Below are 27934 nucleotides of genomic sequence, written 5' to 3'. Positions count from 1 at the left end.
CGGGTCAAAAGACAAAATACTGGAAAAACATACACTAAACTAGCTTGACACGACAGGCTAAATTTGGATGTAGTTAAGGGTCAAAAGGCAAATTTGGCTAAACGTGGAGTAAAATGGGTAAAAATGAAAGGAAAAGGGAATATAAGAACCTCCCTACATGTGACACCAACTACTAAACCGGATGTATGTAGGCAAAAAGCAATTGAATTTCATATGCGTGCAAATTATTGAAACATGCTATGCAAGGAGTATGCTAATCACAATCCTATATGAACTGGTCACAAATGACACCAGTTATTAAGGCTCTAAAACTTACAAATTATAAGTAGTCTGCCAAAATTATCGGTTCAAGTCTATTTGTTCAGCTAAAATTAAAGATAACTCGTTGATATGCAAGAAGACAAAGCCAATAAGATATCAATTTGTTACAAGGCTTAAGTGAAATGACTAAATGTATTGCAATTTCATCATTGAAATCCACCGTTCCGACTCAACCTATATGCAAAAATAAACGTGATATATTTTTTGATTTTTTCGAATTTTCGAATTTTTTGGATTTTTCATTTTTTGAATTAAAATACAATGCAAGCAAAAATGCAATAAATGTGAATGCAAAACAAATGCAAATGCAGACTCAAAGGATGCATTACCCTCCCCAAACCAAAACGGACAACGCCCTCGTTGTCCTCCAGCATACACCAACAGGATAAATGGGGGACGGGAAAAATACAACCAATATGTAAAAAAAAATGAAATAAATAAGATGGAGATGAAGAAGAATAAAAAGCAAGAAATACATACAATATATACGAACTTCCCCAAACCAGTCAGCAAGCTGGGAAAGTGAGTAGACCAGTAGCTACTCGTCAGCCTCCTCGTCAACCACGGGTCCTTCTCCTCCTCTCCTCTCCTCCTCAGATGACCTCCCGCAGCTATCTCAGCTCGGTACCTCTCATCCCTCTCAGCTGTGTCCTCCTCGCTTGCTGGTTGTGGGTACCCCTCCGCCGGGTACTGGTAGAAAGAAGGGTGTGGCCAATCAACTGGGACAGGACGCCCTCTCATCATGTGGTACTCATATAGAGGGAATAGGGCAAGTGCCTGATCCCGCTCGATACGAGCCACTCTCCTTCACATCTCCAATAAAAGCGTATCACAACGCCCTTGGTCCATGACCTAATGCGCTTCAAAAAAATGAGGAGCAACAAAATTAGCCGGTAATGCTAGCTGAGGGACAAAGGGTGTAGGTGTAGGGATAGACGTGGGCGTGGGCATCTACCTAGCTCGTGTCTGTCTAGACCCCACTCTGGTCTCCCTAACTGCAGTGGGAGGCCTCTTCCGCTTCTTAGAAGCGGGAGGAGTAAGGTCAAGGAGGTAAGAAGGTGGAGGTGGTTGTAACCTACCTGACACAGTAGTCAAGGTTAAAAGACGAGGTAGGTTAGGTGAAGGTAAAGTCACGGACGTGGAACTGCCAATCTTCCATATTCGTTGGTCTTTTGCTAACCAATGCATAACAATCATAGCAGGAACATCAATGACTACATCCTTATCTAAATATTGAAGGCTACGGGAAAAGTTGGGAAAAAGGCTGGCAATTGGGCCCGTCGCCTTCTGCCCGACAGTGTTAAAATGTTGAGCAGTCAAGTAAGAAATGTTAAAAACAAAGGGGTTACCGCAGTCAATGTTCAGATAATCCGCTAAAATGGACAACTCGACATTGTTAGCATTGTTGGGCTCGTGACGATAAAAAATGGTCTCTCCTAACAGACGGAGAAAGTAACGGACTAGGGGTAAGTGGACGTGAGCAACACGTCTCAGACCGAAAAGAGTATGTGCAAGTGTAGGCCAAAGCAGAGCCAGGAGCTTCCTAGGAGCCTCCTGAAGACCGTCACTAACTAAACCCAACCTCTCCCCAAACTTAGCTAAGGTCCAGGTGTAGGTCGTGTTGAACAGTCAAAAGGTAATATACTTGCTTCCTAGGTCAATCGCATAGGCCGCAGGTGAAAAGGTGAAAGAGCTAAAAAATTCTAAGCTCACTTGTCGATATGTGAGCTCTTTCATGGTGGTCAAACCCGACATCCCAGTCCTGTTGAGCAGCTCAGCAACGGGCTCAAAATTCCCCAACTTTTCTAAGGATGGTTGACAAAAGAAACGGGTCGACGTCATATTACAGTCCATTAAATTTAAAAAACGAGTTCTGCGGGACGGGGAAATGAAACGTACCTGCGGAAGCTCAGGTAAAGTCTCCATGGAAGTGTCGACCTCGCGTAGGGCAGTAGCCCATAACGCAGCAGCGCGAGACCCTGTAGTCGCCCCAGAATGGGAACCCGAAGCAGTAGCAGCTGCAGAAACAGTAACACCCGTGGCGGCAGTAACAACAGTAGGAACTACAGCAACGGGGACAATAGTGACAAGGGCAGTAGTAACAGGTGTAGGTGTCGACACAGCAGGGGCCGACACCGGAGTAAGAATAGCAGCGGCAACAGTAACAGCTGCGGTGGTGGTGACGGTAGTAACAGCAGGGACTACCAACTCAGAAACAGACGGAATAGTAGCAGGAGTAGAAGCAGAAACAGTCACACTACTATCCATCCTATAATCATAAGCAAGTTCTAATCAAAATGCAAGCAATCATAATTGGATTTTTCCCCAAATTGAATTTTCGAAACCCTAATTTCGAAATCAACCATAAAAAATGCAATTAAACATCAACTAAAGGGGAGTGGAACTTACCTGACTTGATTACCCAACAATAGATGCAATTAAAACCAATGAAATACGAATAAATCGAAATAGGGCGATTTTTCGCAAACCCAAGCTTCAAAACCATCAATTTGAGTCGAAATTTTGTGAAGAAATTAAAGGGGAAACGGTCTAATTGATAATTAAAGAGAGTTTGGGTAATTAAAATGGTAATTTGGGGAAGAAAAATGGAGATTTAGGTTGATTGAATTGGAGGGTGTCGAAAATATTAGGGGAAAATGAAAATTCTTTGCTTCAAATGAACAAAAGTAAAGGAAGAAGAGATACTCCCTCACGTATATGCGTCCATTTCGCTCGATCGAGTGGTTTTAAAATGCTCGATCGAGAGCTTTTCCTCTCAGTTGCTCGATTGAGGACTTTTGTTACTCGACCGAGAGCCCCCAAATATGACCTCATCGATCAAGAGCTTCACATTACTCGATCAAGGAGTTTTTCTTGAATAGTTGCTCGATCGAACATAAAAAGTGCTCGATCGAGTGCTTTCCTCTTTGGCACGCTTCCCAATGATCAGAAATCTTCCAAAACCTGGAATTTACGCATATATATCTCCCGCAAAAATACCAAAATAGCAGCAGCAGTCTATATTTTGTCTTAAGCTAATTAAACTAACTAAATTAAAACTATTGTCTAAATGCAATTAAAATGTCTAACAAACTCAAATTACAAATTGTTTTTACAAACGGGATGGCGTCCCGTTTTATCATCCAAAACACTTGAATAGCCCAAAAGAGTGCTTCTGACTAGAGGAGGTCCCTTCAGCATCGTGGACCGTCCTTTTTGGCTTCCATGAACTTGAATTAATTGAAGGAGAGTAGTCTGCATCCACATATGCCTTTACTCTCGTCTTTTCTTTGGCCCGCTTCTTCCTTTTTATGGCCTTTGTCTTTGGCATCATCGTCAGCATTGAGCTCAAATTTCACTGTACTTTTATCACCGGGATCTCCAATGTCCAATCCGCCTAGACCTGTAACAACATAAATGACAGAATGGTCCTCCATATTGCTCCCAATCTGGGGCGGAGGTGTTAAAATCGCAGCACATGATTCAACATTATCAATTGGAGGTTCCGTGTCAGGATCTATAAAGGGTAATGCATTACAGGGCTGGACTTGTATAGGAACCCTGCGAACGCTAGACTGATAGAAGGTCAACTCCTCATCACCTACCTGAAAAGTCAAAGTCTTCCCCCCGACATCTATTACTGCACGAGCGGTAAATAGAAATGGTCGTCCTAAAATGATAGGAGTATAAGAGTCTTCGGGGATGTCTAAGACTACGAAATCGACGGGAATAAAGAACTATCTTAACAGGTATGTACTCTAAGACACCTAAGGGCTATGTTAAAGTACAGTCGGCCATCTATACGGTCATATTAGTACAATGAAATTTTGTTAAACCAAGGCACTTAGCAAGAGATAGTGGTAAAACACTCACACTAGCTCCCAAATTGCATAATGCATTATCAATGAAATGGGTCCCGATATGACATGGTATAGAGAAACTACCCAGGTCAGACAATTTAGGTGGGGTCTTATTTTGAATTAGGGCAGTGCCCGCTTCAGTCAAAGCCTTCGTCTCATGGTCATTAATGTGCCTCCCACGTGTTAAAATATCTTTCATAAACTTCATATAGGAGGGTACTTGGGTTAGTAACTCAGCAAAAGGTACATTAACATGAAGACTTTTCAAAATTTCAACAAACTTACCGAATTGTTGCTCAATACTCTTGCTCTGCAATCTTATCGGAAATGGGACCGTAATTGGGATAGCTAGTCCTTCATTCTTCTTCGCCAAAGAATTATCGCATTCAGCATCAGATTCACTCGAACGAGGAATATAACCTCTCGATCGAATACTTTTATCCGTAATAGAGCTTGATTGAGCACTTTCATCTACTCAATCGAGAACCCTCTGTTCATCAGTGCTCGATCGAGAGCCTTTTCAGCATAGTCCCTCGATCGACCACCAGAGATCAGTCGATCGAGGACTTTTCTTGGATTCAGCAATTTCTCATCAAAAGACGACTGTTCATCAGTCCCCGAGTCAGGAAGTTCAGCGTTCTTTTCTGATATTTTGGGTCCTTCATAGGAAAGACCACTCCTCAAGTTGATCAAATTTACCGTCTCATGATGTTTCTTGTCGGGTTGTGATGGTAAATGACTCGGTTGTCTCGAAGCTTGATTAGTAGCCAGTTGAGCTATTTGAGATTCAAGTGACTTAATGGAAGAATCTTTCGCTTGGTCACTTTTTTGCAATTGGATTGTCAATGCTTACACCATCGACTTCAACTCCGCTATATCACTTATGCCACTAGAAGAGGCACCTTGTTGTGGCGGTGGGAAACAAGGAGGCTTTTGAAAGCCTTGTTGTTGAGTTTTATGAGGCGGTACATAGGCTTGTTGCTGCGGTGGAGGTGTAGGATTCAAGACATTTTGACTAGTCTATCTCAAGTTAGGATGAACTCCAGCTTGGTTATTGTAATAGGAGCCTCCTTGCCTATATTGTTGAAAGGCATAGACTTGCTCCTTCTCAGCAAAGCACTCCACTGCAGTATGACAATTCTCACCACATCTCTCACATAAGAGGGTCTCTTGTCTAGACAACAAGTGAACCGTCTGTTGATTCCCCGCGGCCTGCAACTTGAACTTATCAAATCTGGCATTCATGGCTTCCAGCTGTGCCACAAGTGCACTATTATCAGTAGAAACCATTCTAATACCTCTTCTAGGATTCCCATATTCAGCACAATGGGTGGCCATCTCTTCTATATATCCCCAGCTCTTATCATCATCAATGTTCTTTTGAAACCGACCATTGGCTGCAGCATCCAAAATAGCGCGGTGGTCATCATACAACCCATTATAGAACTGGTTGCACAAAAACGACTGGTTAAAACCATGATGTGGGATGGACCAAACAAGCTTCTTAAACCGACCCAATGCTTCATACAAGTTCTCATCTGGAGTTTGTTTAAAACTCGTAATCTTCCCTCTCAATTCATTAGTTATTTGTGGTGGAAAATATCTTTTATAAAGAGCAAGGGCCAAGGTCTCCCAGTTGTTAATTCCAGCTGCAGTCCTATCCAGATCAGTTAGCCACTCTCGGGCTCCATTAGTAAGAGAGAAAGGAAAAAGGACTTCCTTTATCTTGTCTTGTGTCACTCCCTTAGTAGCGCAAATGGTAGAGCAGTAATCTATAAAGACCTCTATACGCTTCCTCGGGTCCTCACTAGCTACTCCACGATATAGGTTTCTTTCAACCAGATTAATATAAGATGGCCGAATATCAAAAGTATTTACATCTTCTGTTGAAAGGTTAAAACCCTTAGGAATGGAGTCAGCTGCAGGCTCGGAATGACTCGCAATGTTAGGCATCTTTGCAGATTTGGTTGCAGAAATAGAAGTGTCTTCCTCTAAAGACTGGTCTTCTGCAAATTTAAAGTTTTCAACATCACGATCAAAAGTACTCAAGGCTTCCTTTTGAAGATTCTTTCTCAACAAGTTCTGTCTACGGTGAAAAGTCCGCTCCGGTTGAAGATCAGCTGGTACTAATTCTGACCTGTTAGACCTGGGCATAAACAAAACTAAGAAAGAAAAATAATAAGAACTGTCTCGAGGAATTATAAATCCCTTGAGACTAAGACAAACCGAAATAAACAAGCAAATAGGCTAATTGCCTCCCCGACAACGGCGCGAAAATTTGACACAGCTGTTGCAACCCTATCAAAAATAAACCAACCGGCTCAGAGGTAAGTCGGGTATCGTACTCCACAGGGAGGCTATTATATCTACTTGTTATTCTAGTTTGTCACGGGAACAAATTGGGGTATTTTGATTTGATTTCTAAACTTATAACTTGAATTAAATGGCAAAAAGAGAGAAAACAATAAAAGTAGTAAATTGAAATAAGTTGTAATCAAATAAAGAGAGAAATGCTAGGATGTCGGTTCACCATGGTATTACAAAATTCTACTAAAGATAAGATCAGTCGGTGTGATATGAGAAGGGTAAGGGAAAGATCCTTTCAGTCCGCTATCCGCCCTAAAATACTACTAACTTAGCTTTCATCCTCATTAGTGTAGTCTACTGTTTATAACAGGTCTGTTCATTCCAATCTCTCGATCTAGGTCTGAATTTCACCGAATTAACTAGTTTAGAAGCGTGCACTCAACTAAACGATTACAATTAAATTGCTATGAATCAGTTCTCACAATCAAAACATACTAATCTAATTATAACATCATTGCTTTAATATCATGGCTCCCCTAATCCTAGCAACAGAAGAATTAGTTACTCATGGCGATGATAGAATTAACAATGATTAATGAAATAAAGGAAGACATGATATAAAGATGATTAATAAGAAATAACATAAACCAATAATAATACTAATTAAAGCAAAAATTAAGAAAAAGGATTAAAGATATGAAAAGAAAGATTAAATTGAATAAAGAGAGTAAGAAGGATTATAAAGTATAAGATCCGGCAATAGAACGAAGTAACGTCGAATAAGAGAGAAATAGAAGTGTCTGCTAAATGAATGCTTAAGAGTAATTAAGAGTTTCTGAGATAAATGAAAAGATAAACCTAACCTAAGTGACGTCTTTCCTTTATATAGGAAAGATATTTATTAAACACGTAATTAACAAAATAAATAAGTTCTCGCGATAAAATCTCGCGTATACTAGCAAAGCTCTCGATCGAGCAACTTCATTCTCCTCGATCGAGCAAATCCTCGGCAGAACTTCTCGATCGAGTACTTAACATACTCGATCGAGGAACCTCAAAGTACCACCTCTCGATCGAGAACAGCAGGCTCTCGATCGAGGTCTTCTCACCACCCATATCTACTCGATCGAACAGAAAGGCTAACAAAAGCCTTCGATCGAGTACATTGTCACTGAACCATTCCATACTCGTTGATTAGCTTCCAAGACCACTTCACGCTTCTCGAGGCATAGGAATTCCGCTTCAATTCTTCCATCTCCATAAATGCATGCTAAGGGGCAGAAAACGGCATGATTCCACTACTTTCGGGTCCGTTCCTACAAATAGAGCAAAGCGAACCAAAGTAGACTATTCGGAGCACTTCGTAGCTTAATACTACGAGAATCGCATAGAAATACGTGCAATAAAGGCTCAAAAAGACTATATAAAATGCACATATCAAGTGCAGGGCTTCTTTTTGGTTTGCTACTTTTGAGATTTGCACGTTATATGAAATAATAGATTTTGAGATTGTTGCTGGAATTCTCTGAAACCGATGTTAAGAGTTTTATTTTAAAGTAAAGGGGTATCCGAAGAAATTAGCATTAAGCAATGGTACATTGGTAATCTTGTCTTTAATTAACATGAAATGGTTAATTACATGGTGTCAAGCGAACGTTGCTTTCATGTTTTGAGATTTTTGTGTCATTATGTGGGTTTGGAATAAATTTTATCTGAAAACTTGAATTGCCAGATGTTCCATGTATTTCCGCAAAGAACGATTTTAAGGCTGCGAAGATAGAAAGTATAAACTTCAAACTCGTGCTTTATTTTGTATGACCGTCCTCATACTGAAGTATAACAATGCCTCTTCGTTTGCTACCGATACCACTTCTCCATAGCATTGGCACCAGGGGCGGAACTGGGCCTAGCTACTCAGGCTGCAGCCCGAGATAATTTCAGAAAATAAAATATATAGAATACAGTGATAAAGATAAATCATATGGACATTGGTAGCTTTGTGGTTGAAGTTTTGCTTCCCATAGAAGAGACGGGAGTCCGAGGCCTATTACACACCCACCCATATTTGTACTTTCTTTTTAAGTAAACAATAATGTGTGAGAATAAAATTAATTCTGTTTCTTTTTTTTTTCCGTAATATTGTTTTGCTTTCTTTGTTTTTTCCCATTCCGTCTCCCCTTCTATCTAAATACAATCTTTTTATAATTTTCTTGGTATTTCTCATGCTTTATTTATTTTTTCGTACTCCATCCATGAGGCTTCTATGTGTTATAATTTTCTTGGTATTTCATATTATATATTCTGAACAACTATTTACTTCGCGTAACCAAGTAATTTAGTTTTTAACCCATTTTAATCTCCCTTAATCCCAATCATTTGTTTGTCTAATAATTGATACGGTAGGAGTGCCATTTTATGTCTGAGTGAGTTATAATCAAATCACAAAACCAGTTATATACTTCCCTTTCTTTATCCAAGTAATTTTGATTACTCTAAAGGTGCCAATCAATACGCATAATTTCAAGTCGAACGAGTGAGACTTAGTATAAATTTTTTAACTGATTTTTGAATTTAAAATTTTGAATTTTTTTTGGTGCTTATTAAAATTTTTAACTTATATATTATTTAAATTTAGCCCTAGATACCTTTACTTTCTGGCTCCGCCCCTGATTGGCACCCCATGTTTATGCATATCCACTACAATTATACTCACTCATGGATATTCTGACACTAGTATTAAGTTAGGTTATTATCTTTTTGACTGTAATTGTACATAATGTCATAACGTCAACATTAAGAAGCTGCAAATAGAGTTCATTATCTTGTCTAGATATCTATTTATACACTTGATTGCATTTTTTTTGCTTAAGTTATTGCTCATTGTTACTATTATTTAAACAAATATATCGGGTATTTCATTCAATTTATCTTCCTGAGTCATTTTGTTGATAGGCTGATTTCCCGTTCAGCTGAGTTCTTTATTGTAGTAAAGATCATATTTTGATCACATCGCCGATTTTAATCTTGTACGATGGAATCTGGAGTATCGTTTGTTATAATTACTGAAGTAAGTTTCTTTATTGTACCAAAGAATACTCTATTGTTATTTCTTTTGTATTGTGTCTATTGTTTATTTTGTTAAATCAGACATTTTCAACACCGTTGCATGCATAAGACGGTATTATATAGTAACTACTCTAAAATGAGTTTCATGTCATATTTTGGTAAGTGATCAACTACGTTATTATTAAAGTTTGTTATCAATTTTGAATGTGTTTTAAGTGTTACTTATGAGTTCTATAATTATCACTTTTCTTGATAAAGTGGATTCAGAACGATTTCCCATTGGGTCTACCAGCTGTGTTATAACGCTTTTTGTCATAAATTGTTCTGACTTTCAATTCCGTTACGCCTTTCTCCAAAATTTATGTACCTGATAATGGTAATTCATAGTGTTGTTGCTTATAGATTCAACATATAATATAATTCAAATTTTTCACACAAAATGACCTAAAAATACTAAAGTTACACTCGTAAAACATCAAAGTTACACTCATAAAATGTTAAAGTTATTTTTTATATAAAAAATCAAAGTTACACTCGTAAAGCATCAAAATTACACTCGTAAAATGTTAAAATTTTATATTCAAAACCGCCTTAAAAGACCAAAGTTACACTCGTAAAATGTTAAAATTGTATAAATTCAAATTTTTTGCATACAACACCGCCTTAAAAAATCAAAGTTACACTCATAAAACTCTTACAACATCAAAGTTACACTCATAAAATATGAAACTAAAAAGTGATTAATTAGGGGCTAGAGAGAGAAAGGCAATTAATTAGTGTATAGAAAATTGATTAGTGATAAGTTTTTTTCCCTTCAATCTCTACCATCCATTTCAATCAAGCCTTCCACATTTTTTTTTTTTCTTTTTAGTAGTCTTTAAACCATCTCTTCCCCATCCATCTCAACCATCCATTTAGTCCCTCTAATGGCCCTTAGAAGAACATAAGGACTCAATAGATATGGAGAACTCATAAGAACTCTCTCTCTCTCTCTCTCTCTCTCTCTCTCTCTCTCTATATATATATATATATATATATATATATATATATATATATATATATTATACTGACATTAAAATAATACAATACATCAAAGTTAAATTTTCGTACACATAAAGTAGTAATAAATTAATAACAATTAGCATGTAATACATTTAACCCCGAACAATAATAAGAGTAATAGGGCCGGTATCTGTGGAATCCCCAACAAACACCTGATGATTATCAGACAACAACATATTTCAGAAATCGCTACGTTTGATCAACGGTTTGTATAACTGTGTGTGGGAAAGCTCAGAAAATGGTTTCGAAAATTAAAAATTTGTTTAAACATTTCAAAAATACCTGGAGTGTTTTATGCACGATAACGGGGCTGCACTGACAGTAATTAGATTCAAAACTTACACTAGACCAAAAACCGACTCAAAATTCAAATCCCGACTCAACACAAAATCAAACCCGAGTCAAACACAAAGTACCCACCCTAAATAACACCCAAACACAATCTTACACGGCTAAGTAAATACAATCAACCAAAAAACATATCCAACAAAACCTAGGAAAGAACAAACCACAAATTCCAAATTTGCGAAAGGGATAAGACAGCCCCTTGTGTCACCCACATACAAGCGCCTCAATGGGTTGCCAATATGGCCACGTCACCCAAAATGCACAACACCACACATTTCTCTATAAATACCCCTTAAGAACCACCATTTACAACCACGTGAGAGTCCGCCCCATCTTTCTCCCTTAAAATTCTAGACCTTGACTTCTAAAGTAAAAAACCGACACGTGTTTTCGACTTACTGATTGAAACACGAGCCTTACACATTGTTTGGTACCGTCATCGTGCATTAAAAACACTTGACTTACCACTTCAACCAACTAAACCTACACTAAAGCAAAGCAACACTCCATATTTACAAAACGGTTTTTCAAATCGAGCTTTTCGACTCACAAGTTTTACACTTTGTCGATTTCTCGTCAAGCAACCGAGCATGTAAGTATGAGGGCGTAATTAATCCTCTTATTTCATGTTCTTTTTACTATTTTCATGACTTTAGCATCATAAAACATGCGTAAGACGATTTAAAACATGGAAAGATCGAGCCAAAACCGAGTTTTGGCTTGAGATAGAGGCTGGTTGCCTCGCCTAGGGGCTCGCACTTCATATGGCTTCTCAGGTCAGACTCAAGGTGTTTGAGTTCATCATTCCTCACGTTTTATTTCATTTTTCTTTCTTTTCTTAAAACGGTTTTTACCATTTTAAATCATTTTTATGATAAAACATTTTTTACCATTGCCGGAATCATCCTTGGTTATGTATATCATGACGGTTTTTTTACCGTGTAACGATGATATCGTTGGTTAATAACAAATTTATGGAGATTTGAATATTTTCATCTCGTATTTCTTTCATTTTTCATTTATTCATATTTGCAAGAATTTTAGTCATGTTCATAATCAACCTTGGTTCCATATAACATGTCGGTTTAATCCCGAATACGATGATAAATATCGACTAATTACAAAGTATTGAACTTAATATAATTAGTTCATATCAAACACCTTTCATTTTATTTCATTTTCATTTTTCCTTTTATCTTGACCATATTGCATGTCGTCCTTGGCTAACATAAGTGCCAGGTCGATTTATTTCGAGTACGGTGACGAAACGGTCAAGCATACACATTTTACATGTTTATTTACCAAAACCATGTTGGAGATAGTGTTCTCCACAATATTGCATATACAAATTAAATCTCATTACATGAATATAATAGGGATACTTGTATTTATGTAATCCATGTCAGTTGATTAACGTAAATTAATAAAGGTTGGCTAACTAGAGTTTGACGTTATTGTCGTATGACGGGGGTGATCAATTGATCCATTTCGGTCACACCTAAAGGAACGAGCCCTAATAAATATCTAATTAATTTTATGTGATACATTTTAATTAGTCCCTTGATAAATTAATTAAAAAGTTAGTCGATTGATTTAGAGAGAACGGGTTACGACCTCGGGCCGACATAAATTATTATTTAATCATGTGATAATTGAATAATAAATAAATGGAGATGGATTTTATTAATTAATTGTAATTAATTAATAAAATTGTACTAACTGACTAATGCGATTAGTGTTGGTACATATTATATGTACATGTATGAATAATGAGTGTTGTAAGACGGAAACAATTGGGATACATTTTTATCATATAAGATGATAAAAATGAATGATTTTTATACATTTATGAGACAAATTATAAAATCAAAATGGACCCATGTTGGACTATGGGTACCGTGTAAATTGATAAGAAAGACTATATCTTGGACACAATAATTATTCTCAAGCATGTCTCTTATTCTTTTGTTCTTCCCAATTACTTTTTCTCTTATCTATGCTAATTAATTCAAGCATGCTCACAACACTCAAGGCTCTCTCTTCCTCTCTCTCTCTCTCTCTCTCTCTCTCTCTCTCTCTCTCTCTCTCTCTCTCTCTCTCTCTCTCTCTAAATGAGTAGTTGTTACTCATTTTATTTTTACACATCTTTTGCATGTGGAAACTTTCATCTCTCTAAAAAAAAATCTCATATATTATTAATATTTGCTAATAGTTATAAATATTAAAAACTTATATTCAAGGGTATCCTAATATATATCTAGTTAATATATTTTAGGATTTGGGTAACTTGTTTTTAGGTGCTATTGGTTGGAGGTCTTCTATTTTGGAGGCTTTGGATTTCTTGGAGGATCATCCTATTATTGTAAGCTCAAGAACAACATAGATAGGAGATCTTGTTGTGCCAATATTTTCCAATCTACTAATGTAAGGAACATTATTACTCTCCTCTGTTGGCTAAATATCTAATGCATGCGACATAGATCTTGTTCATCTAAATTAAAATGGTTTTTACATGTATATTTTAGATGACTATTAAGAGTTAAGGAACTTTCAACTGGTATCAGAGCAAGGCTTGTTACATACATTATGATTTTAGTTTTTTATTCTAGTTATAAGGATAACATATCTAAAATCGGAAAAATATGCAAAAATATGTTTTGGCACGAATTTTTTATTTATTTCATGCTACATACTGACCTTAAAATGGTTATGGTCAAATTTGGTAATTTGTGTAGTTATTTTGCTAATTATTATCATTTTTATATAAAACCGAGTCAATATTATCGCATTTTGGTTAAAAGGTTAACTAAAATCAGTTTCATGTTGATTCTGGCCATGATAATTTTTTATAATCCCACATGCATGTTTTAAATATTTTATGTAAAATTTAATAATTTGTTATTGAGTTTTGCATGGTTATTGATTTTTATGGTTAAAAAGTCAATAAAATGGGTTTATTTTGTTCAAAATATGGAACGACATTTTCTGGGCACGAGAAATTTTTGTATATTCAAAAATATATTTTAAAAATTAAAAGTGAAATTGAAAAATTTATTTCACCTCTTTTTTATGTTTATTGGTTTTTATAAAGATATGAACCGATAAATATGGATATTTTAATTCTCAAAAAGTTTTTTCGCAATTTATGGAAAATTTAGACTTTTTGGGTCCCTGGATATGTTCCATAATATATAAAATTATTTTTTTCAAAATTTTTTAATGGTTATATTATTTTGAATTATTTCATAAAAGGTTATGTTAAAACCTATATAATTAGCAAATAATATCAATTCAATCTAATTAATTATCAACAAATTACTGGGGACTAATGTTTATGTTTTAAAACAGTTTAGACAATTAGTTTGAGCTTAAACATATTTTAAGCGTTGATTATTGATTTTTAAACGGTTAAAAATCGATTAAGTCCACAAAACCGAGCTAGATACTTATGATTGTGCTAGGGGTGATTTTGGCATTTTTATATAGCATTTCAAGCATTTTATTTATGTTGAATGAATGAATGTCATTTATTTCAAGTATTTTTATAATTTGTACCTAGTATGGCTTAGTTATTTTAATCGTTATTACCCTTAATGTAACACCCCCATATCCAGAGGAGCCTTAACTAGGCCTTCCTTAGCATATAAGGGCATTACCATCTCGGTTGCCCGAAGACAGTAATAATCAAATGTCGATAAAAGAACTATTATGTTATATTACAAGTGATTTAAAACCAACTGACGATATAAAAGATACAACTCAAAGGCTACTCGCTATTACTATCAAATCTCGTGAAGACTCATCCCTGCCCGGACTCCAGCTATCAACGATATCAACACCTGCTAAGACTGACTGCTCACCATAAGGGATCACGACAGACACATAAAACAACAAGACAACCACACAAGGTCAGTACTGAGATAAGACACAACAATGCCAACAACACCTAACAATACAATACAACACAATCAGTGACACACAAGCACACCCACACTGATCAATCTCCGTCACCGAATGTCCACTTGACCAGCCCTGCCAGTGGGGGACCGCAGACGTACCCACCAAATCCCCGCTCATCATACCGAGCGATAACCCTGTCCCATTAATGTGCACATCCCCTCCCGTGGCGGGTTCCACGGAGGGCGAAACTAGGGCGTGAAGCCACTCCCGCAAGTGACTCCACTCAGCCGAGAACGCATCTCGAGAACCAGAGACAAACAATCACAATCAACAACCGCTGCAATACGAATACGACAATACACAACAACCACAATACAATCACAACAACCGACACACTAGACCATCTACAGAAATTGAGTAGGCGAACCTACCTTTAAGCAACTACAACCAATCCTTGCCAACATACGACATATCCAGCAATCAAGAAATGCCTATACCCACAACACAATCATCTATTACAACCAAGCAAACCCTAACTGCAAAGACAAGGATACGGATGATGATGACGACATACCTATAAGGAGAAACCCGGCAAAAGACCGCTACCCGACTCAAGTGACGCTCTCCTAAGGCACAAGAACCTTCAAAAGGCTTCCATGGAGGTTTTATGGTGAAGGGAAGGGAAAGAGGCGACTAAAGGATAGAAGGAATGAGGCGGAAATGATTTGCGGATTTAACAAAACGCGATTAAAAACCCTCGCTGAAAACCCGATACTCGATCGAGTACCCCACATACTCGATCGAGTGACCCCCTACTTGATCGAGTAACCACGCTACTCGATCGAGTAGCCTCTACTCTATCGAGTACCACACATAACTCGTAACCCAAGATAGCTTTGGCACGCACTTCTAAGAACTATTACCGCTCCCAAGGTCAGTCAACGCTGGTCAAAGGGTCTCTAAAAGGGCGGGTATTACAGTCTTCCCCCCTTAAAAGAACTTCGTCCCCGAAGTTCAACTCACCTATCTCAACGCACTCGACACGGAAACACAAAAACACCACTCCTCTTTCGACACAGGTCACTACTCTCCGGAAATACCATTCCCCTATGTCATCATCATCAACTGTCACTCTATATTTATATATCAACTCTTACAAACTATCATATGTAAAACATCAACCTCGCAATACAAACCTGCACAAACAACGATCACCCATCATATATGAGATTACCCCACTCATTAGTAACAACTATCAACACGAAACATATTCATATCAACTTCATGCCGCACGACTATACCACCATGTTACCCAACAACGCAATTCTACTACGACACATTGCACCACAACTATCTCTTTATGACCATCTTTTAAACTTGCTTTTCACTTCGACGCATGAATTACTCAACAAACTAAGGTAACCAATTACAGCTTCATACAAGCAATGTGACCAAAGCAATAGAAAATTTTGTAATTAAACAACAAAGCATTATAAACAAACAACAACATAACCTCAAAATCAGCCTTTTTATTTTGCGACATTACTCTTCCCCTCTAAAAGGAACTTCGTCCCCGAAGTTCACCACCAATATACCACACATGTTACTTATTACTTGCATTGTAACATAAATCCAAACCTTCTTATTCATTATAGACATTATCATATTACTCGTACAACCAGTCCAACATAAAGATATATACAACCATGTTGGAACAACTAGTCACTGTCAAGCATGTATAAGCATATCATTTGAATTCGTATATATAGAGTTCGGTGAAATATAACTTGTAGACAAAACGGATGTAAAACGAATGCAATAAGAATAATTACAACTCCCTTATTCATTGCAAATACACGTTTAAAACCAAGCACGACTTCCAACACATGAAATGAACGGTCCGAACATGTTGCCAGTCACTAATAACCATGTTAAACATCAAACACGCAATTATATAACAATTAAACGATTTTTAATTTTCAAAAGTTCCTGTAACAGTGCTACTCGATCGCGTAACTAGTGGTACTCGATCGAGTGCCCGCTACTCGATCGAGTGTCTTGGCTACTCGATCGAGTAGCCTTGAGATCAGAATGCATCAATTCACATCGCTATACCCGCAAAGAAACTCGACCGACTATGGGGTACTCTGTCGAGTACCTACAGGTCAAAAGCCTTGGAAAACCTGTCATAACCCACATGTATATATACATACTCGTCACATAACTTGAGTCGGAATGACCTCCCGACTCACAAAATCCTGCAACAAAGTCAACTATCAAATCCGGCCTTATGGCCAAGCATACAAATCCGAAAGTAAAAGTCCTAACTACTAATAACTACTAACATCCAACACCAATGACTATAACCAAGAATAAAGAAATAGGAGTATCACTCCTGCTGCCGCTGCTGCTCCTCCTCCATCACCTCATCACCACCACCATTGCCTCCCGAAGTCCCCGCTCCCGATGACCCAATGCCTGCATCAACTCCCGCTCCAGCTCCCGGACCTACGTACCATGGGGTCAAGCCACCATAGGCAAAGGACTGAGGCGTCCCCCAAGCTGACTGATCCACCCCGTAAGAGTTGAAAACCCCACTATAGTCCCCAACTCCACTCCACCATACCGGATGCGGTCCCTCTGTCCAAATCCCCTAAGTGTACGCCATCTCGTGCATGTTCCGGAGTGTCAAGGTAGATGACACTCTCTCTGCTAAGTAGCTCGATCGCGTCTCCGGGGTGTCGAGGTAAGGGTAGCACGGAAAAGGGTGCTGCTGCGGTGGTGCAACCAGCCGTGGTCTAGTCTCAGCGGTCCCCTCTCTCACTCGACGGGGTCCTCTCCCCAACCTGGGCCTCTCCTCCGCTACCGCCGCGTTCTCTCCCTTCCTCGGCTCGGGCATCACCTCGAGAATCGTGTCATCAATAAGGTAGGTTTGCAACTGGCGGTGCACATCATCATCCTCCTCCTCCTCGTCGGAGTCAACAGCTGTCACCACCGGCTGTAACGGCTCGGTCGGTGAAAGGTGCTCAGGAGCCGGGATCCTCATCCAACTCATCCCCCACACTCTCCAGGCTAGGCTACCGTCAGCCAAAGTTCTCAACCATTTCAGGTCGAGATAGTAGTCACGGTCCATCGTAGGCACCGGTGTAGCCAGAGGCACATACTCCAAAGAAGCCTCAAAGGAGGTTAGCTTTTCAGCTAACCGAGTGGCGATGACGCCATAACTTAGGTACCGGGAAGTGGCAGTAGCCATCAAAGCAAGGCTAGCGCAGACGATGGCAGGAGCATTGAAGACCACCTTTCTGGCCCGCTCCGGGTTCAAGTAAGACATCAGAAGCAACACCTCATGATTGTTCAGTTTACTGATATCCGGTCTATCATAAAGGAGGTTCGAGAGAGAACGAAGAAAGATCCTTAATGTAACATGCTGAACATCATTAATCAGCATGTTGCTTGAGGTGGGAGGTGGTTTCCCGGTAAGACAAGGCATTAGGCGACAGACACCGCACTCAGCAGGAATATCAGTGATGGAATCCTTGGGAGGCTTGGCCAACCCAAGGTGAGAAGCGAAAAGGTCCATAGTAAGGAAGAAACTTGTGTTCATCAACCGAAACTCAACGGTTTGGGCAGCTGGGTCATAACTAAAGGAGCTCATAAACTTCAAGGTAAGAAAAGGGTAGGAATGTTTCCTCAGCCGATACAAACCCGTAAAGCCCAAGGTCTCAAATATGTGACGGATATCCGTCTCTATCCCCAAATCAGTCAGAAGTGTGGTATCCACACACCGGGTTGGCCTCATCTTGCGTTTTTGCAAAACCACAAAACGCTCTCTTTGTTTGAAACCTACAAACACTACTGAAGGTTATTCCGGTACCGCGGGTACCACGGGTCCACTCCCCTCCCCAGTCTCAGGTTGTGAAGCCCTGCCCCTTTTGCTTTGTCGGGTCCCTATGTTCAGTCTCGGCATCTGTTTCAGCATATAACTCAAGCAACTTGCATAAAAATGTAAAGCATATACTTCATGTAATTGGACTTTACATACTCAGCTAGGTACACAATTCACCAGCAAGTTCCCAATTTGATATATATAACCTCAGTTTATGGTAATTCAGATTCAGACGGTCTTCATAGTTGAATAATTTAGCTTGTTAACACTATCGACTCAACTAGTTCGGATATTACTTACTGACTCAATATGCTATCTCATATAATTACTTAACATCATGTGGGATATCCAGACATACTCATAGAGAAGAAATTTAAACATATCATCATCAACCTTCAATATTAGAAACAAACAACTCAATTAAACTTGTCAGACGGTCTTTACAGCTGTAACGATTTTGACATATTCACCATCAATTAACATCACTCCTATCATATTGAAGTTTATCCCTTACCTAAACATTCATATTCAACACCAAATTTCAAATATGGAAAACAAATCTCCATTTGGAGCACTTTTAAGACGGAGTTTTACGGCAACTTTTTAAGGTGAAAATCATCAAAATTCATTCTTCAACATGATATAAACAATGTATAGTACTCAATTACATCATCTAATCAATGTAAAACAATCAAAATAAATTTTTGATTTCATAACCCTAGAAATTTCGGCCCCCAAATTGCGATTTCTAGTCTATTTTACAGCAATTAATCACCAACAATCAAGGAAAGAAGGCATGTGGATCATATTACAACAATTAAAAGCAATAATTTGCCCCTATGAATCGAAAATTTCAGATTCCACCTTCATTCCCACAATTTAAAGCAATAAAAACATGTAAATAGAGGAAAGATTATACCTTGATTAAATAGGGAAAATAAAAGAACAAAAACTAACAAGCAATTAACCCAAACTAATCACCCCCAACACAAGAGTATGAGAGATTTTGAGGAGTTTTAGAGCTTAGGGTTCGAAATAAGGAAGAAGAATGAGGAGAATAAGAAAGAGTAAGGGTTTTAAGAAACCCGCAAAATCACTGTACAGTAACCTACTCGATCGAGTGTCTAGGGTACTCGATCGAGTGCCCTCTACTCGATCGAGTAGGCGCTATTTCGTCGAGTATCTGCAGAAAATTTCCACATCCCGACGTCATAGCTTCCTAACTAGATCGGGTGAGGTCTACTCGGTCTAGTGATGTGATCATTATTTGCGCACATTTAGTCCCCTAATTGAGCCTATTTTGCATACTATTATAACATTCTATGGCCATTTTATCCGTCAAAACCTCCCTATTTGCTTTTCTATCGCATTTCATATGTTTTGTAGAAAAGGAGATAATAAGGCGGAAATTCCCGTCTTTCGTGCGTATTCGAAAGCTATTTGACGATGTTTGATGGACTAGTATGAAGAGGAAGCGAGAACTAAAGACCAATCCTACAAGAATAAAAAGAAAGTGAAGAGAAAGGATTCTGTCACAGAAGACGAGCGGCTTGCACAAAATACGCCCGTCCTGAAGTAACAACTCGTGCGTCCAAGAAACAAAGACGCCCGGATTCCTTCAAAGAATCCGAGCGGATTCCCATGAAGACGCCCGTGCCCAACCTCATGAATCCGCGCGTCTTCCTCCCTGGACGGACGGACCGCGACATCTTCCACCGAGATGCCCATCCTTCCAAAAAGACCAGCGTTTCCCTGCTTGAAACTCAAAAGTGTAATTACTAATTTAGCCTTAGTTAACCTAATGAATCCCTACTATAAATACCCCATTTGTAATAATCAACCCATGAAGTATTATGAGAGGAGAATAGATCTCTCTTAGCTAGAAAAAATCCTTCTTTAGATTAGATTAGGAGTAGATTAGAATAGACTACTCTTTAATCTTTCACAATTCTCACATTAATCTCTCCTTAAATTATTGTTCAAGTTTGTTACTTTTGGGTAATGGAAGATTATTGGGTTATTATTGGAGGATTGAAAACCCTTCATCAATCAATCAAGTTTCTTCTATTATTCTTTGCTTTATTATTTGGATCATCTCAAGTTTGGTATAATTCCTTTACTCTTTAATCTTTATTGTTCATTTCTTCATTCTATTATCATGTTTATACTTGTTGTGATGATTGACACCATTAATGACATGTTCTCCATGATAATGAGTGAGTAGTCTTCTAGCTAGGATTAGTGGGTAATTAGGGGAAACCAACATGGGATTGATTCATGCTTAATCTAAAATGTTCACATGATTAAATTGCTTGCTTGTTGTGATGTCAACTTTATGCACATGTTATGTTTGATGAAATGCTAAGCCTATGAATCCTTGCATTTACAACATCTCTTATCCCCTCAACTTGACTTGTAAGATATAAACCAACTCGAGTCTTGTTAGACCATGCATAGAAGTTGAATAGGAGGAAAGTAAGTCGACTTGTAGGTGTTGTGCAATCTAATCGATTCGGCTCTGGGACCCAACTCTTCCTATGAACCGTAAGACATAAACCAACTCGGTTCCTCCACAACATTAATTGCTTGCTTATAATTGTAAACATGTTTGTATGATCAACACCATGAATCCCTTATGACTCCATGATATCCTAGCAGTTTTAATCATTTGTTTACATCCTTATTTTATGGCTTGATTTACTATATTGCTTGCATTATTCTAAAACACAACTACAAACCCAAATCAATTGTGACACTAGCATAAATTGAGATAGATAGACTTAGAACCCAAAGCACACCGTCCCATGGATCGACCTCGACTTACCACTAACTAGTTGTTTGTTGAGTATTATAAATGTGTTTTGATTGGATGTGACCCGACGACATCGCATGCCACATCAAAAATGGCGCCGTTGCCGGGGATCGATCCCGGGTCACCCGCGATGTCGCATGTCACATTAAAAATGGCGCCGTTGCCGGAGATGGTGCTATGTGATTAAGCTCTTACTTGTTTGTCTATTTTGATTTTGCTTTCACCTTGAGGAACTTGTTCCTCAAGGATAGTTCTTACCGTTTTTGTGTAGTTTCCATGCTTGTAGTTGTTTCCTTGTCTTAGCTATGATGGCTCAAGACTTGACTTATGGAGTATATGTTGGATCTTTTGAGTATGACTATGAGTATGGGGAGTTTGAGGAGCAAGTCAACACAAACCTACCTTACAACTCATACAATGAAAATCCTAACTACCACCCCAAATTTTCCAACCAAAACACTCACATCCAATATCCACAACGACCACCCACTCAATACCCACAACAAAATGAGTTTCAATTGCCACAATACAATCACTTTCACACTTACCCACAACAAGAAAATGAACCCATTCAAAATGTGATTCTCCAAATGATGGGAGATCAACAAAACTTCTTCAAACAAATGCTAGAGGATAGCCAAAAGAGGGATAATGTTCTTCAAGGCATTGTTGCCCAAGGTGAGGAATTGGAGATTCAAATTGCCCAAATGAAAGAATCCCAAGCAATCACTCCCCACCGTTCTTTGGACATTGAGCATGAATGCGAATTTGAAGTAGTAACTTTTGACATGAAAAGTGAAGAATGGGAAGAGCCAATCTCCTTGAGCTCTTATGACTATGAAAGTGTTATGTTCGATGAGGAAGACGTGAGGTTGAGTAAGTCAAGTACTCTTAACCTTTGTGAGTATAAGGGTGTGTCCTTTGAAGTGAATGTTGAGACATTGGAGAAAGATTTAAATGAAGCCCCCATTTATGATTCATATGAAGATAGCAACAATGATGATGAGCCTAAAGGATGGACTCGTAATATCACCTTGCTTGAGGAGCCTATCCTTGAGACATTTGAGATACCCTATCATGAAGAAGAAAGTCCTTCCCCTATTCCTCATAAAGACTACTTGACACCTATCATGGAGCCAATGATCATTGAAGAGGATATGGTAGACCTTCTTCAAAAGGCCAAAGTATCGTACAAAAGCTACTTGGTGAAAAAGCTCAAAGAGAAAATTGCTCGTGAAGCCACTTGTGGAGATTTGGCACCCACAATGACAACTTCTAAGGAACTTGATCATCAATGCCATGAAAATTCTCCTTCTACTATTGAAGGATTGACAAATTCAAATGCTATCATCATTACCAAAATTGAAGAAGAAGTTGGTAAATGGAAGTCTACTGATGAAAATGAACCATACTTCATGTCTAGTATTGACAAGAATCATGGGCTTGTTTATCGGAAACATTGGGAAAGCTCTAATACCGAGGACAAAGCAAAAGAAAGAGCATTTTACAAGCTTCCTTGGCCAAATTTCATGTTCAAATGGAGCAACCCATACTTGTGTCTATTTGGAGCTTGTTCACAAGCTTTTGATCTCTTGTTAAGAGCCTTGAGCTCTATGGACAAGAATTTCTATAACTTGAATTACTTTGGTGGAGTCCTATCTCAAACCACCATTTGTATGATATTTCTTGGACCCCTTACTTTGTATAATATTGTACATTCTTGCATTTGTATTTGATTTCTTGCATGAGAGTAGTGAGAGAGAGAGTCATCTTACATTTTTATTGAGCAAATTTCAGAAAAAGATAAGGAAGAATAGCAAATCGATGAAAGGGTATGATTGTGCAAGGAAAATACAGAAAAAGAAGGAAAGGAGCTGAAGACTCCCGTCCCGAGGCCTGGACGCCCGTCCAGGACCCTCGTCAAATAAATGGCGCGCACTGTCTAAGAATCCGGGCGGATTCAGGACAAGACGCCCGTCCTGAAAGAAAACGCTCGTATTCTCCACGGGACGCCCATCCTGTATGTCATCTGGAGCAAGATTTTGAAACTGTAAGGAAATCCGAGCGGATTCTTAAAAATTCGCCCGTCCCGAGTAATACGCCCGTCTCAACGCAAAAGACGCCCGTCTTCTTCCTGCTCCCAAATTAGCTGAGACCCTGTCTTAAAATCCGCGCGGATTTGAAGGAAGACGCCCGTCTTCTAGAAGCTAAAGACGCCCGTCCCGCAGCAAAGACGCTCGGATTGGGCCCTCTTTCTCGAACAATCCAGCCATGTCCCACCCTTATCCGCTCAGATTCCCCCTTCTTCTATAAAATCACCCCCTTTCTCCCTCATTTCTTCACCTTATAAAACCCTAAAACACTCATCTCCTTCCTCAAAAACACTCCCCTCACATCAAAAGCCAAAAAAACCCCCATTTCCTCAACTTCAAGATGATGAACCTCAAGGGAAAGGCTAAGAAGTTGGTTGAATCCACCGGAAGGAAGCGCAAAGGATCATCCTCATCAACTCCGCGAGAGGTAGCGCTACCAAGGAACTTCCGCCCCATAATGAGAGGAGGAATTGAACAACTTGAGTACTTCCAAGAGGTGCTTTTTGAATCCGATGACCACCGCAAGAACTTTGTCAAATTGCTAGGTAAGAACTATGAACCCACTCAATTCATAGATACTAGGGTGTTGGAAACCCTTATGATAAGGTACCCTACCGAGATGTTCTTTGATAGCCTTGGGATTGGAAAACTTTTCCATGCCCATGAGGAGACGTACCTTAGTCTCACCCTTGATTTTTTGAGTAGCCTTCGCATTGTAACGAATACTCGAACAACTGTGGGCAAGGAGTTTAGGTTGTGCAACCTAGACCATAGTCTTTCCCTTGATCAATTTGCCTACATTTTCGGTCTTGAAGTGCCCACCAACTATACCGATAAACCCGTTAATTTCGATGTGGACCATCTTTGGAGGGCTATTTTCGGGAGGAATTTTACCGATTTAAAGCAATACTATACCTTCGCCATCCAACATCCGGTGATTCGAATCACCGAGCGCTTTGTGGCCGGTACCATCAATGGGAGGTACGAACAAGATAGGTGTACTCTCATTGATTTAACTTTTCTTGAGTCCTATTTGAATGTTCGAGGGACGAGGCGCTATAACTTCAACACACCCCTTGAGACACTTACTAGGTTTCATGATTTTGCTCAAGGGACCACCCAACTCAAGACCTTTGTAATGGGAGGTCTAATTACTATTTTGGCCAACTACCTTTGCCCCGGGTTCAACACCCGTAGGATCTATACTCCTCTTGAGGGGAGGACTTTGATTGATGAGCACACCGTCTTCACCTATCACCGGTGGTGTAACTACACTCAAGATGGGAGTGTAGAGTGGTACACAAAAGGATGCACCTCAATCATCCTTGAGGGTTGGAAGATACCTGGCATTGACCCAAGATTGAGCCCATATTCGCCTCTACCAAGCTACCTCCTTGATATCCAAATTCTCGACAATCCCCCTCAAAGAGAAGAGCCGCCCCACCATTAACAAGTACCTCATGGGGTACCGAGAAGGCCTACTCGCCCACCTTCCTATGTGCCCATCCCACCATACCCTACTCCACATACCGAATTCCGACCGGAAATCCCTAATACCCCGGGTATTAATGATTTGATGAAACTCATGAATAGAGTGGACCTCGCGGTACATGAAGAGAGGGTCGACAACTACTTGGCCCTTTATCCCCAATACTATAACATTGCTCAACAAGGGTATATTGACCCCAATTGTCCTAAGCCCTCTTGGGCACAACCACAACACTTGTTCCCTAATCAAGGGAACCAAGCTTGGGATCGCGACGGCGGAGAGCATTCTAACCAAGGTGGAAGGTGCTCGGGTCAAGGAGGAGAGTTTGACCAAGGAGGGTATTGGGGCCAAGCAAGAGGGTATGACCAAGCCGGGAGCTCTCACCAATATGGCTACCAAGATGAGGAGGATGACGAGTGAAAAAGGCCTACCTCACCACCTCCATTTGTATGATACCCCTCTCTCCCTCTCTCTTTTGTATATACATTGCATTTGGTATAGTTTTCGCATGCATTTGTATCATATCTCGTTTGCATTAGTTAGTTCATATAGTATAGTTGCATTGTAATATATTTCACATGATTCATGTTGATAGTTGCATATAGACTAGAATTCAGGCATAGGCACTAATGACCAAACCTATTCCTTTTCTACACTAAAAATAGTGCTTAAATCGGTTTGGGGAGGTTTGATCATAGGTGACCATAGTTTACTAGAAAACATGCACCATATAATATAGTTTAGATTGCATTCATTTGTTATATATGACATATAGAATTGCATTTAGTTAGAGCATGTATTCATATCATATCATTGCATTAGCACTTTAATTTCCATAAAATCAAAAATCCAAAAACATGTTTTTCTTTTTCATTCCTACTCCTAAATGTACATTGAGGACAATGTCCAAAATAAAGTGGGGGATGGGAATTTATATTCCAAAAATGCATAAAAATTGAAAAATTTCGAAAAATCACAAAAATATGTCTTTTAATTTCATAAAAACAAAACCATAAAAATTTCAAAAATTTCAAAAATCCAAAAACAAGTTCATTTCCTTTATAGTGTAGAATTGTATATACTGTTTATACTTGTTTGTTTGCTTGTCTATCCTTTTTCACATTGATCGACTACGCCACATCCGAGACATGAGGATATTGAATACCGCATGGTATGATCTTTCCAATCACTTTTTTCCTCTTTATGTTAATGACTATGTGGCTTTATTTTGATTGATGCGGTAAACAATGTGAACTTAGGATTTGCATTTAGTGTATATGTCATATTAGTTGGTAGAATCATTTGCATTAGGATGTTTATAAGCTAGTTGCATCATGGCATGTAGTTGCATGTTAGAAAATTTTGTGAAACCGTCTACTTGGGAAACTTGACGAGTGTATATAGGCCCTAGTAGATGCTTTTTCTTCTTAAGACTTTGCTTGTTAGAATACTTGTAAAATACCCTAGGATGTGTCATGGTAGTATCCTTTGACCCATGGATTAAGGCCTAGTCAAGAGTACCTTGTGGTGTGATAACTCCTTGGCTACCGTTTATTCCAAGGTGACCCTTGAAACCATGTATCCATCCATCCATCATCCATGTTAAAAGGGAATGGGCACAAAAAGAAATCAATTTGAGTTCAATGAAATGAACAGTGAAAGAAAGTTTGCAAAAAAAAATGCATCAAATGAAAAGAGGAGCAAAAATAGAACTCCTAAAGCTTCAAATATAAGCCACCCTCACTACATATGGGGTGACTTTGAAAATGTTCAAAAAAGAAAAAGCAAAAAGTTGAAAGTTGTCAAGTGTTGAAATGCCAAAAATCAAAAAGAAATGGCAAGAAAGTGTTCTCAAATGTTATATGCCACAAGAAATTGGGGGGGGAAAACAAAAACAAAAGCAAACTCCCAAAGTGAAACTCAAATATCTATTGATCCCTTTATCCATCGTACCCATTTTTGTGCATGGTAGAGAGGGGACGACCCTTCTTCTTGTCTAGGCAAGAGGGGGAATTCCGCGATCCTCCAGTGTTTCTAACACCATAGGGAGTCTACTCTTGATAAAAGAATTTAACGATTGAGGACAAAGGTACCCTAGCTTGACACAACTTGGAGGTGATTTATTGGTATCCTTCTAGGCTTAGTAGTTTGAAGAAACCATATCTATGAAGGAGTGTGTACCCTTGAATTGCTTCCCCTTTAGATAATTTCCGCCACTTAGATGAGGAAAGTGGCTACTCTTTTGTAGATGCATCCATTACTTGTTTTGTGTGTTTTAATGCTTGGATGTGTCGCCATTTTGGCAAGACCCACCTTGCCTTGTAAGAAGGCATCCTACCTCATGGTTGTCTTGTTGTGAGTTGAAGGGGTGGAGTGAGACCCGCTAATTGTCTCATATCGGTTATATTAGTAGGATAGTTTAAATAAAGGTCTAGTTTTTGTCACCTCTTTACTCGGGACGAGTAAAGGTCGGTTTGGGGATATTTGATGTGATCATTATTTGCACACATTTAGTCCCCTAATTGAGCCTATTTTTCATACTATTATAACATTCTATGGTCATTTTATCCGTCAAAACCTCCCTATTTGCTTTTCTATCGCATTACATATGTTTTATAGAAAAGGAGATACTAAGGCGGAAATTCCCGTCTTTCGTGCGTATTCGGAAGCTATTTGACGATGTTTGATGGACTAGTATGAAGAGGAAGCGAGAACTAAAGACCAATCCTACAAGAATAAAAAGAAAGTGAAGAGAAAGGATTCTGTCACAGAAGACGAGCGGCTTGCACA

General features: G+C 38.9%; 1 non-coding gene across 1 annotated transcript; it reads left to right on the top strand.

Moving 5' to 3' along the window:
- Window positions 1-5652: 5652 nt before the first annotated feature.
- On the top strand, window positions 5653-5759 carry LOC141636794 (small nucleolar RNA R71). Its single transcript, XR_012541379.1, has one exon. It is a non-coding gene; the product is annotated as a small nucleolar RNA R71 (small nucleolar RNA).
- Window positions 5760-27934: the final 22175 nt, after the last annotated feature.

This window comes from Silene latifolia, chromosome Y (genome assembly GCF_048544455.1).
Source record: "Silene latifolia isolate original U9 population chromosome Y, ASM4854445v1, whole genome shotgun sequence".
NCBI classification, from domain to species: Eukaryota; Viridiplantae; Streptophyta; class Magnoliopsida; order Caryophyllales; family Caryophyllaceae; genus Silene; species Silene latifolia.
The sequence above is the reverse complement of the archived record's forward strand: the minus strand, read 5'-3'. Positions and strand labels throughout refer to the sequence as shown.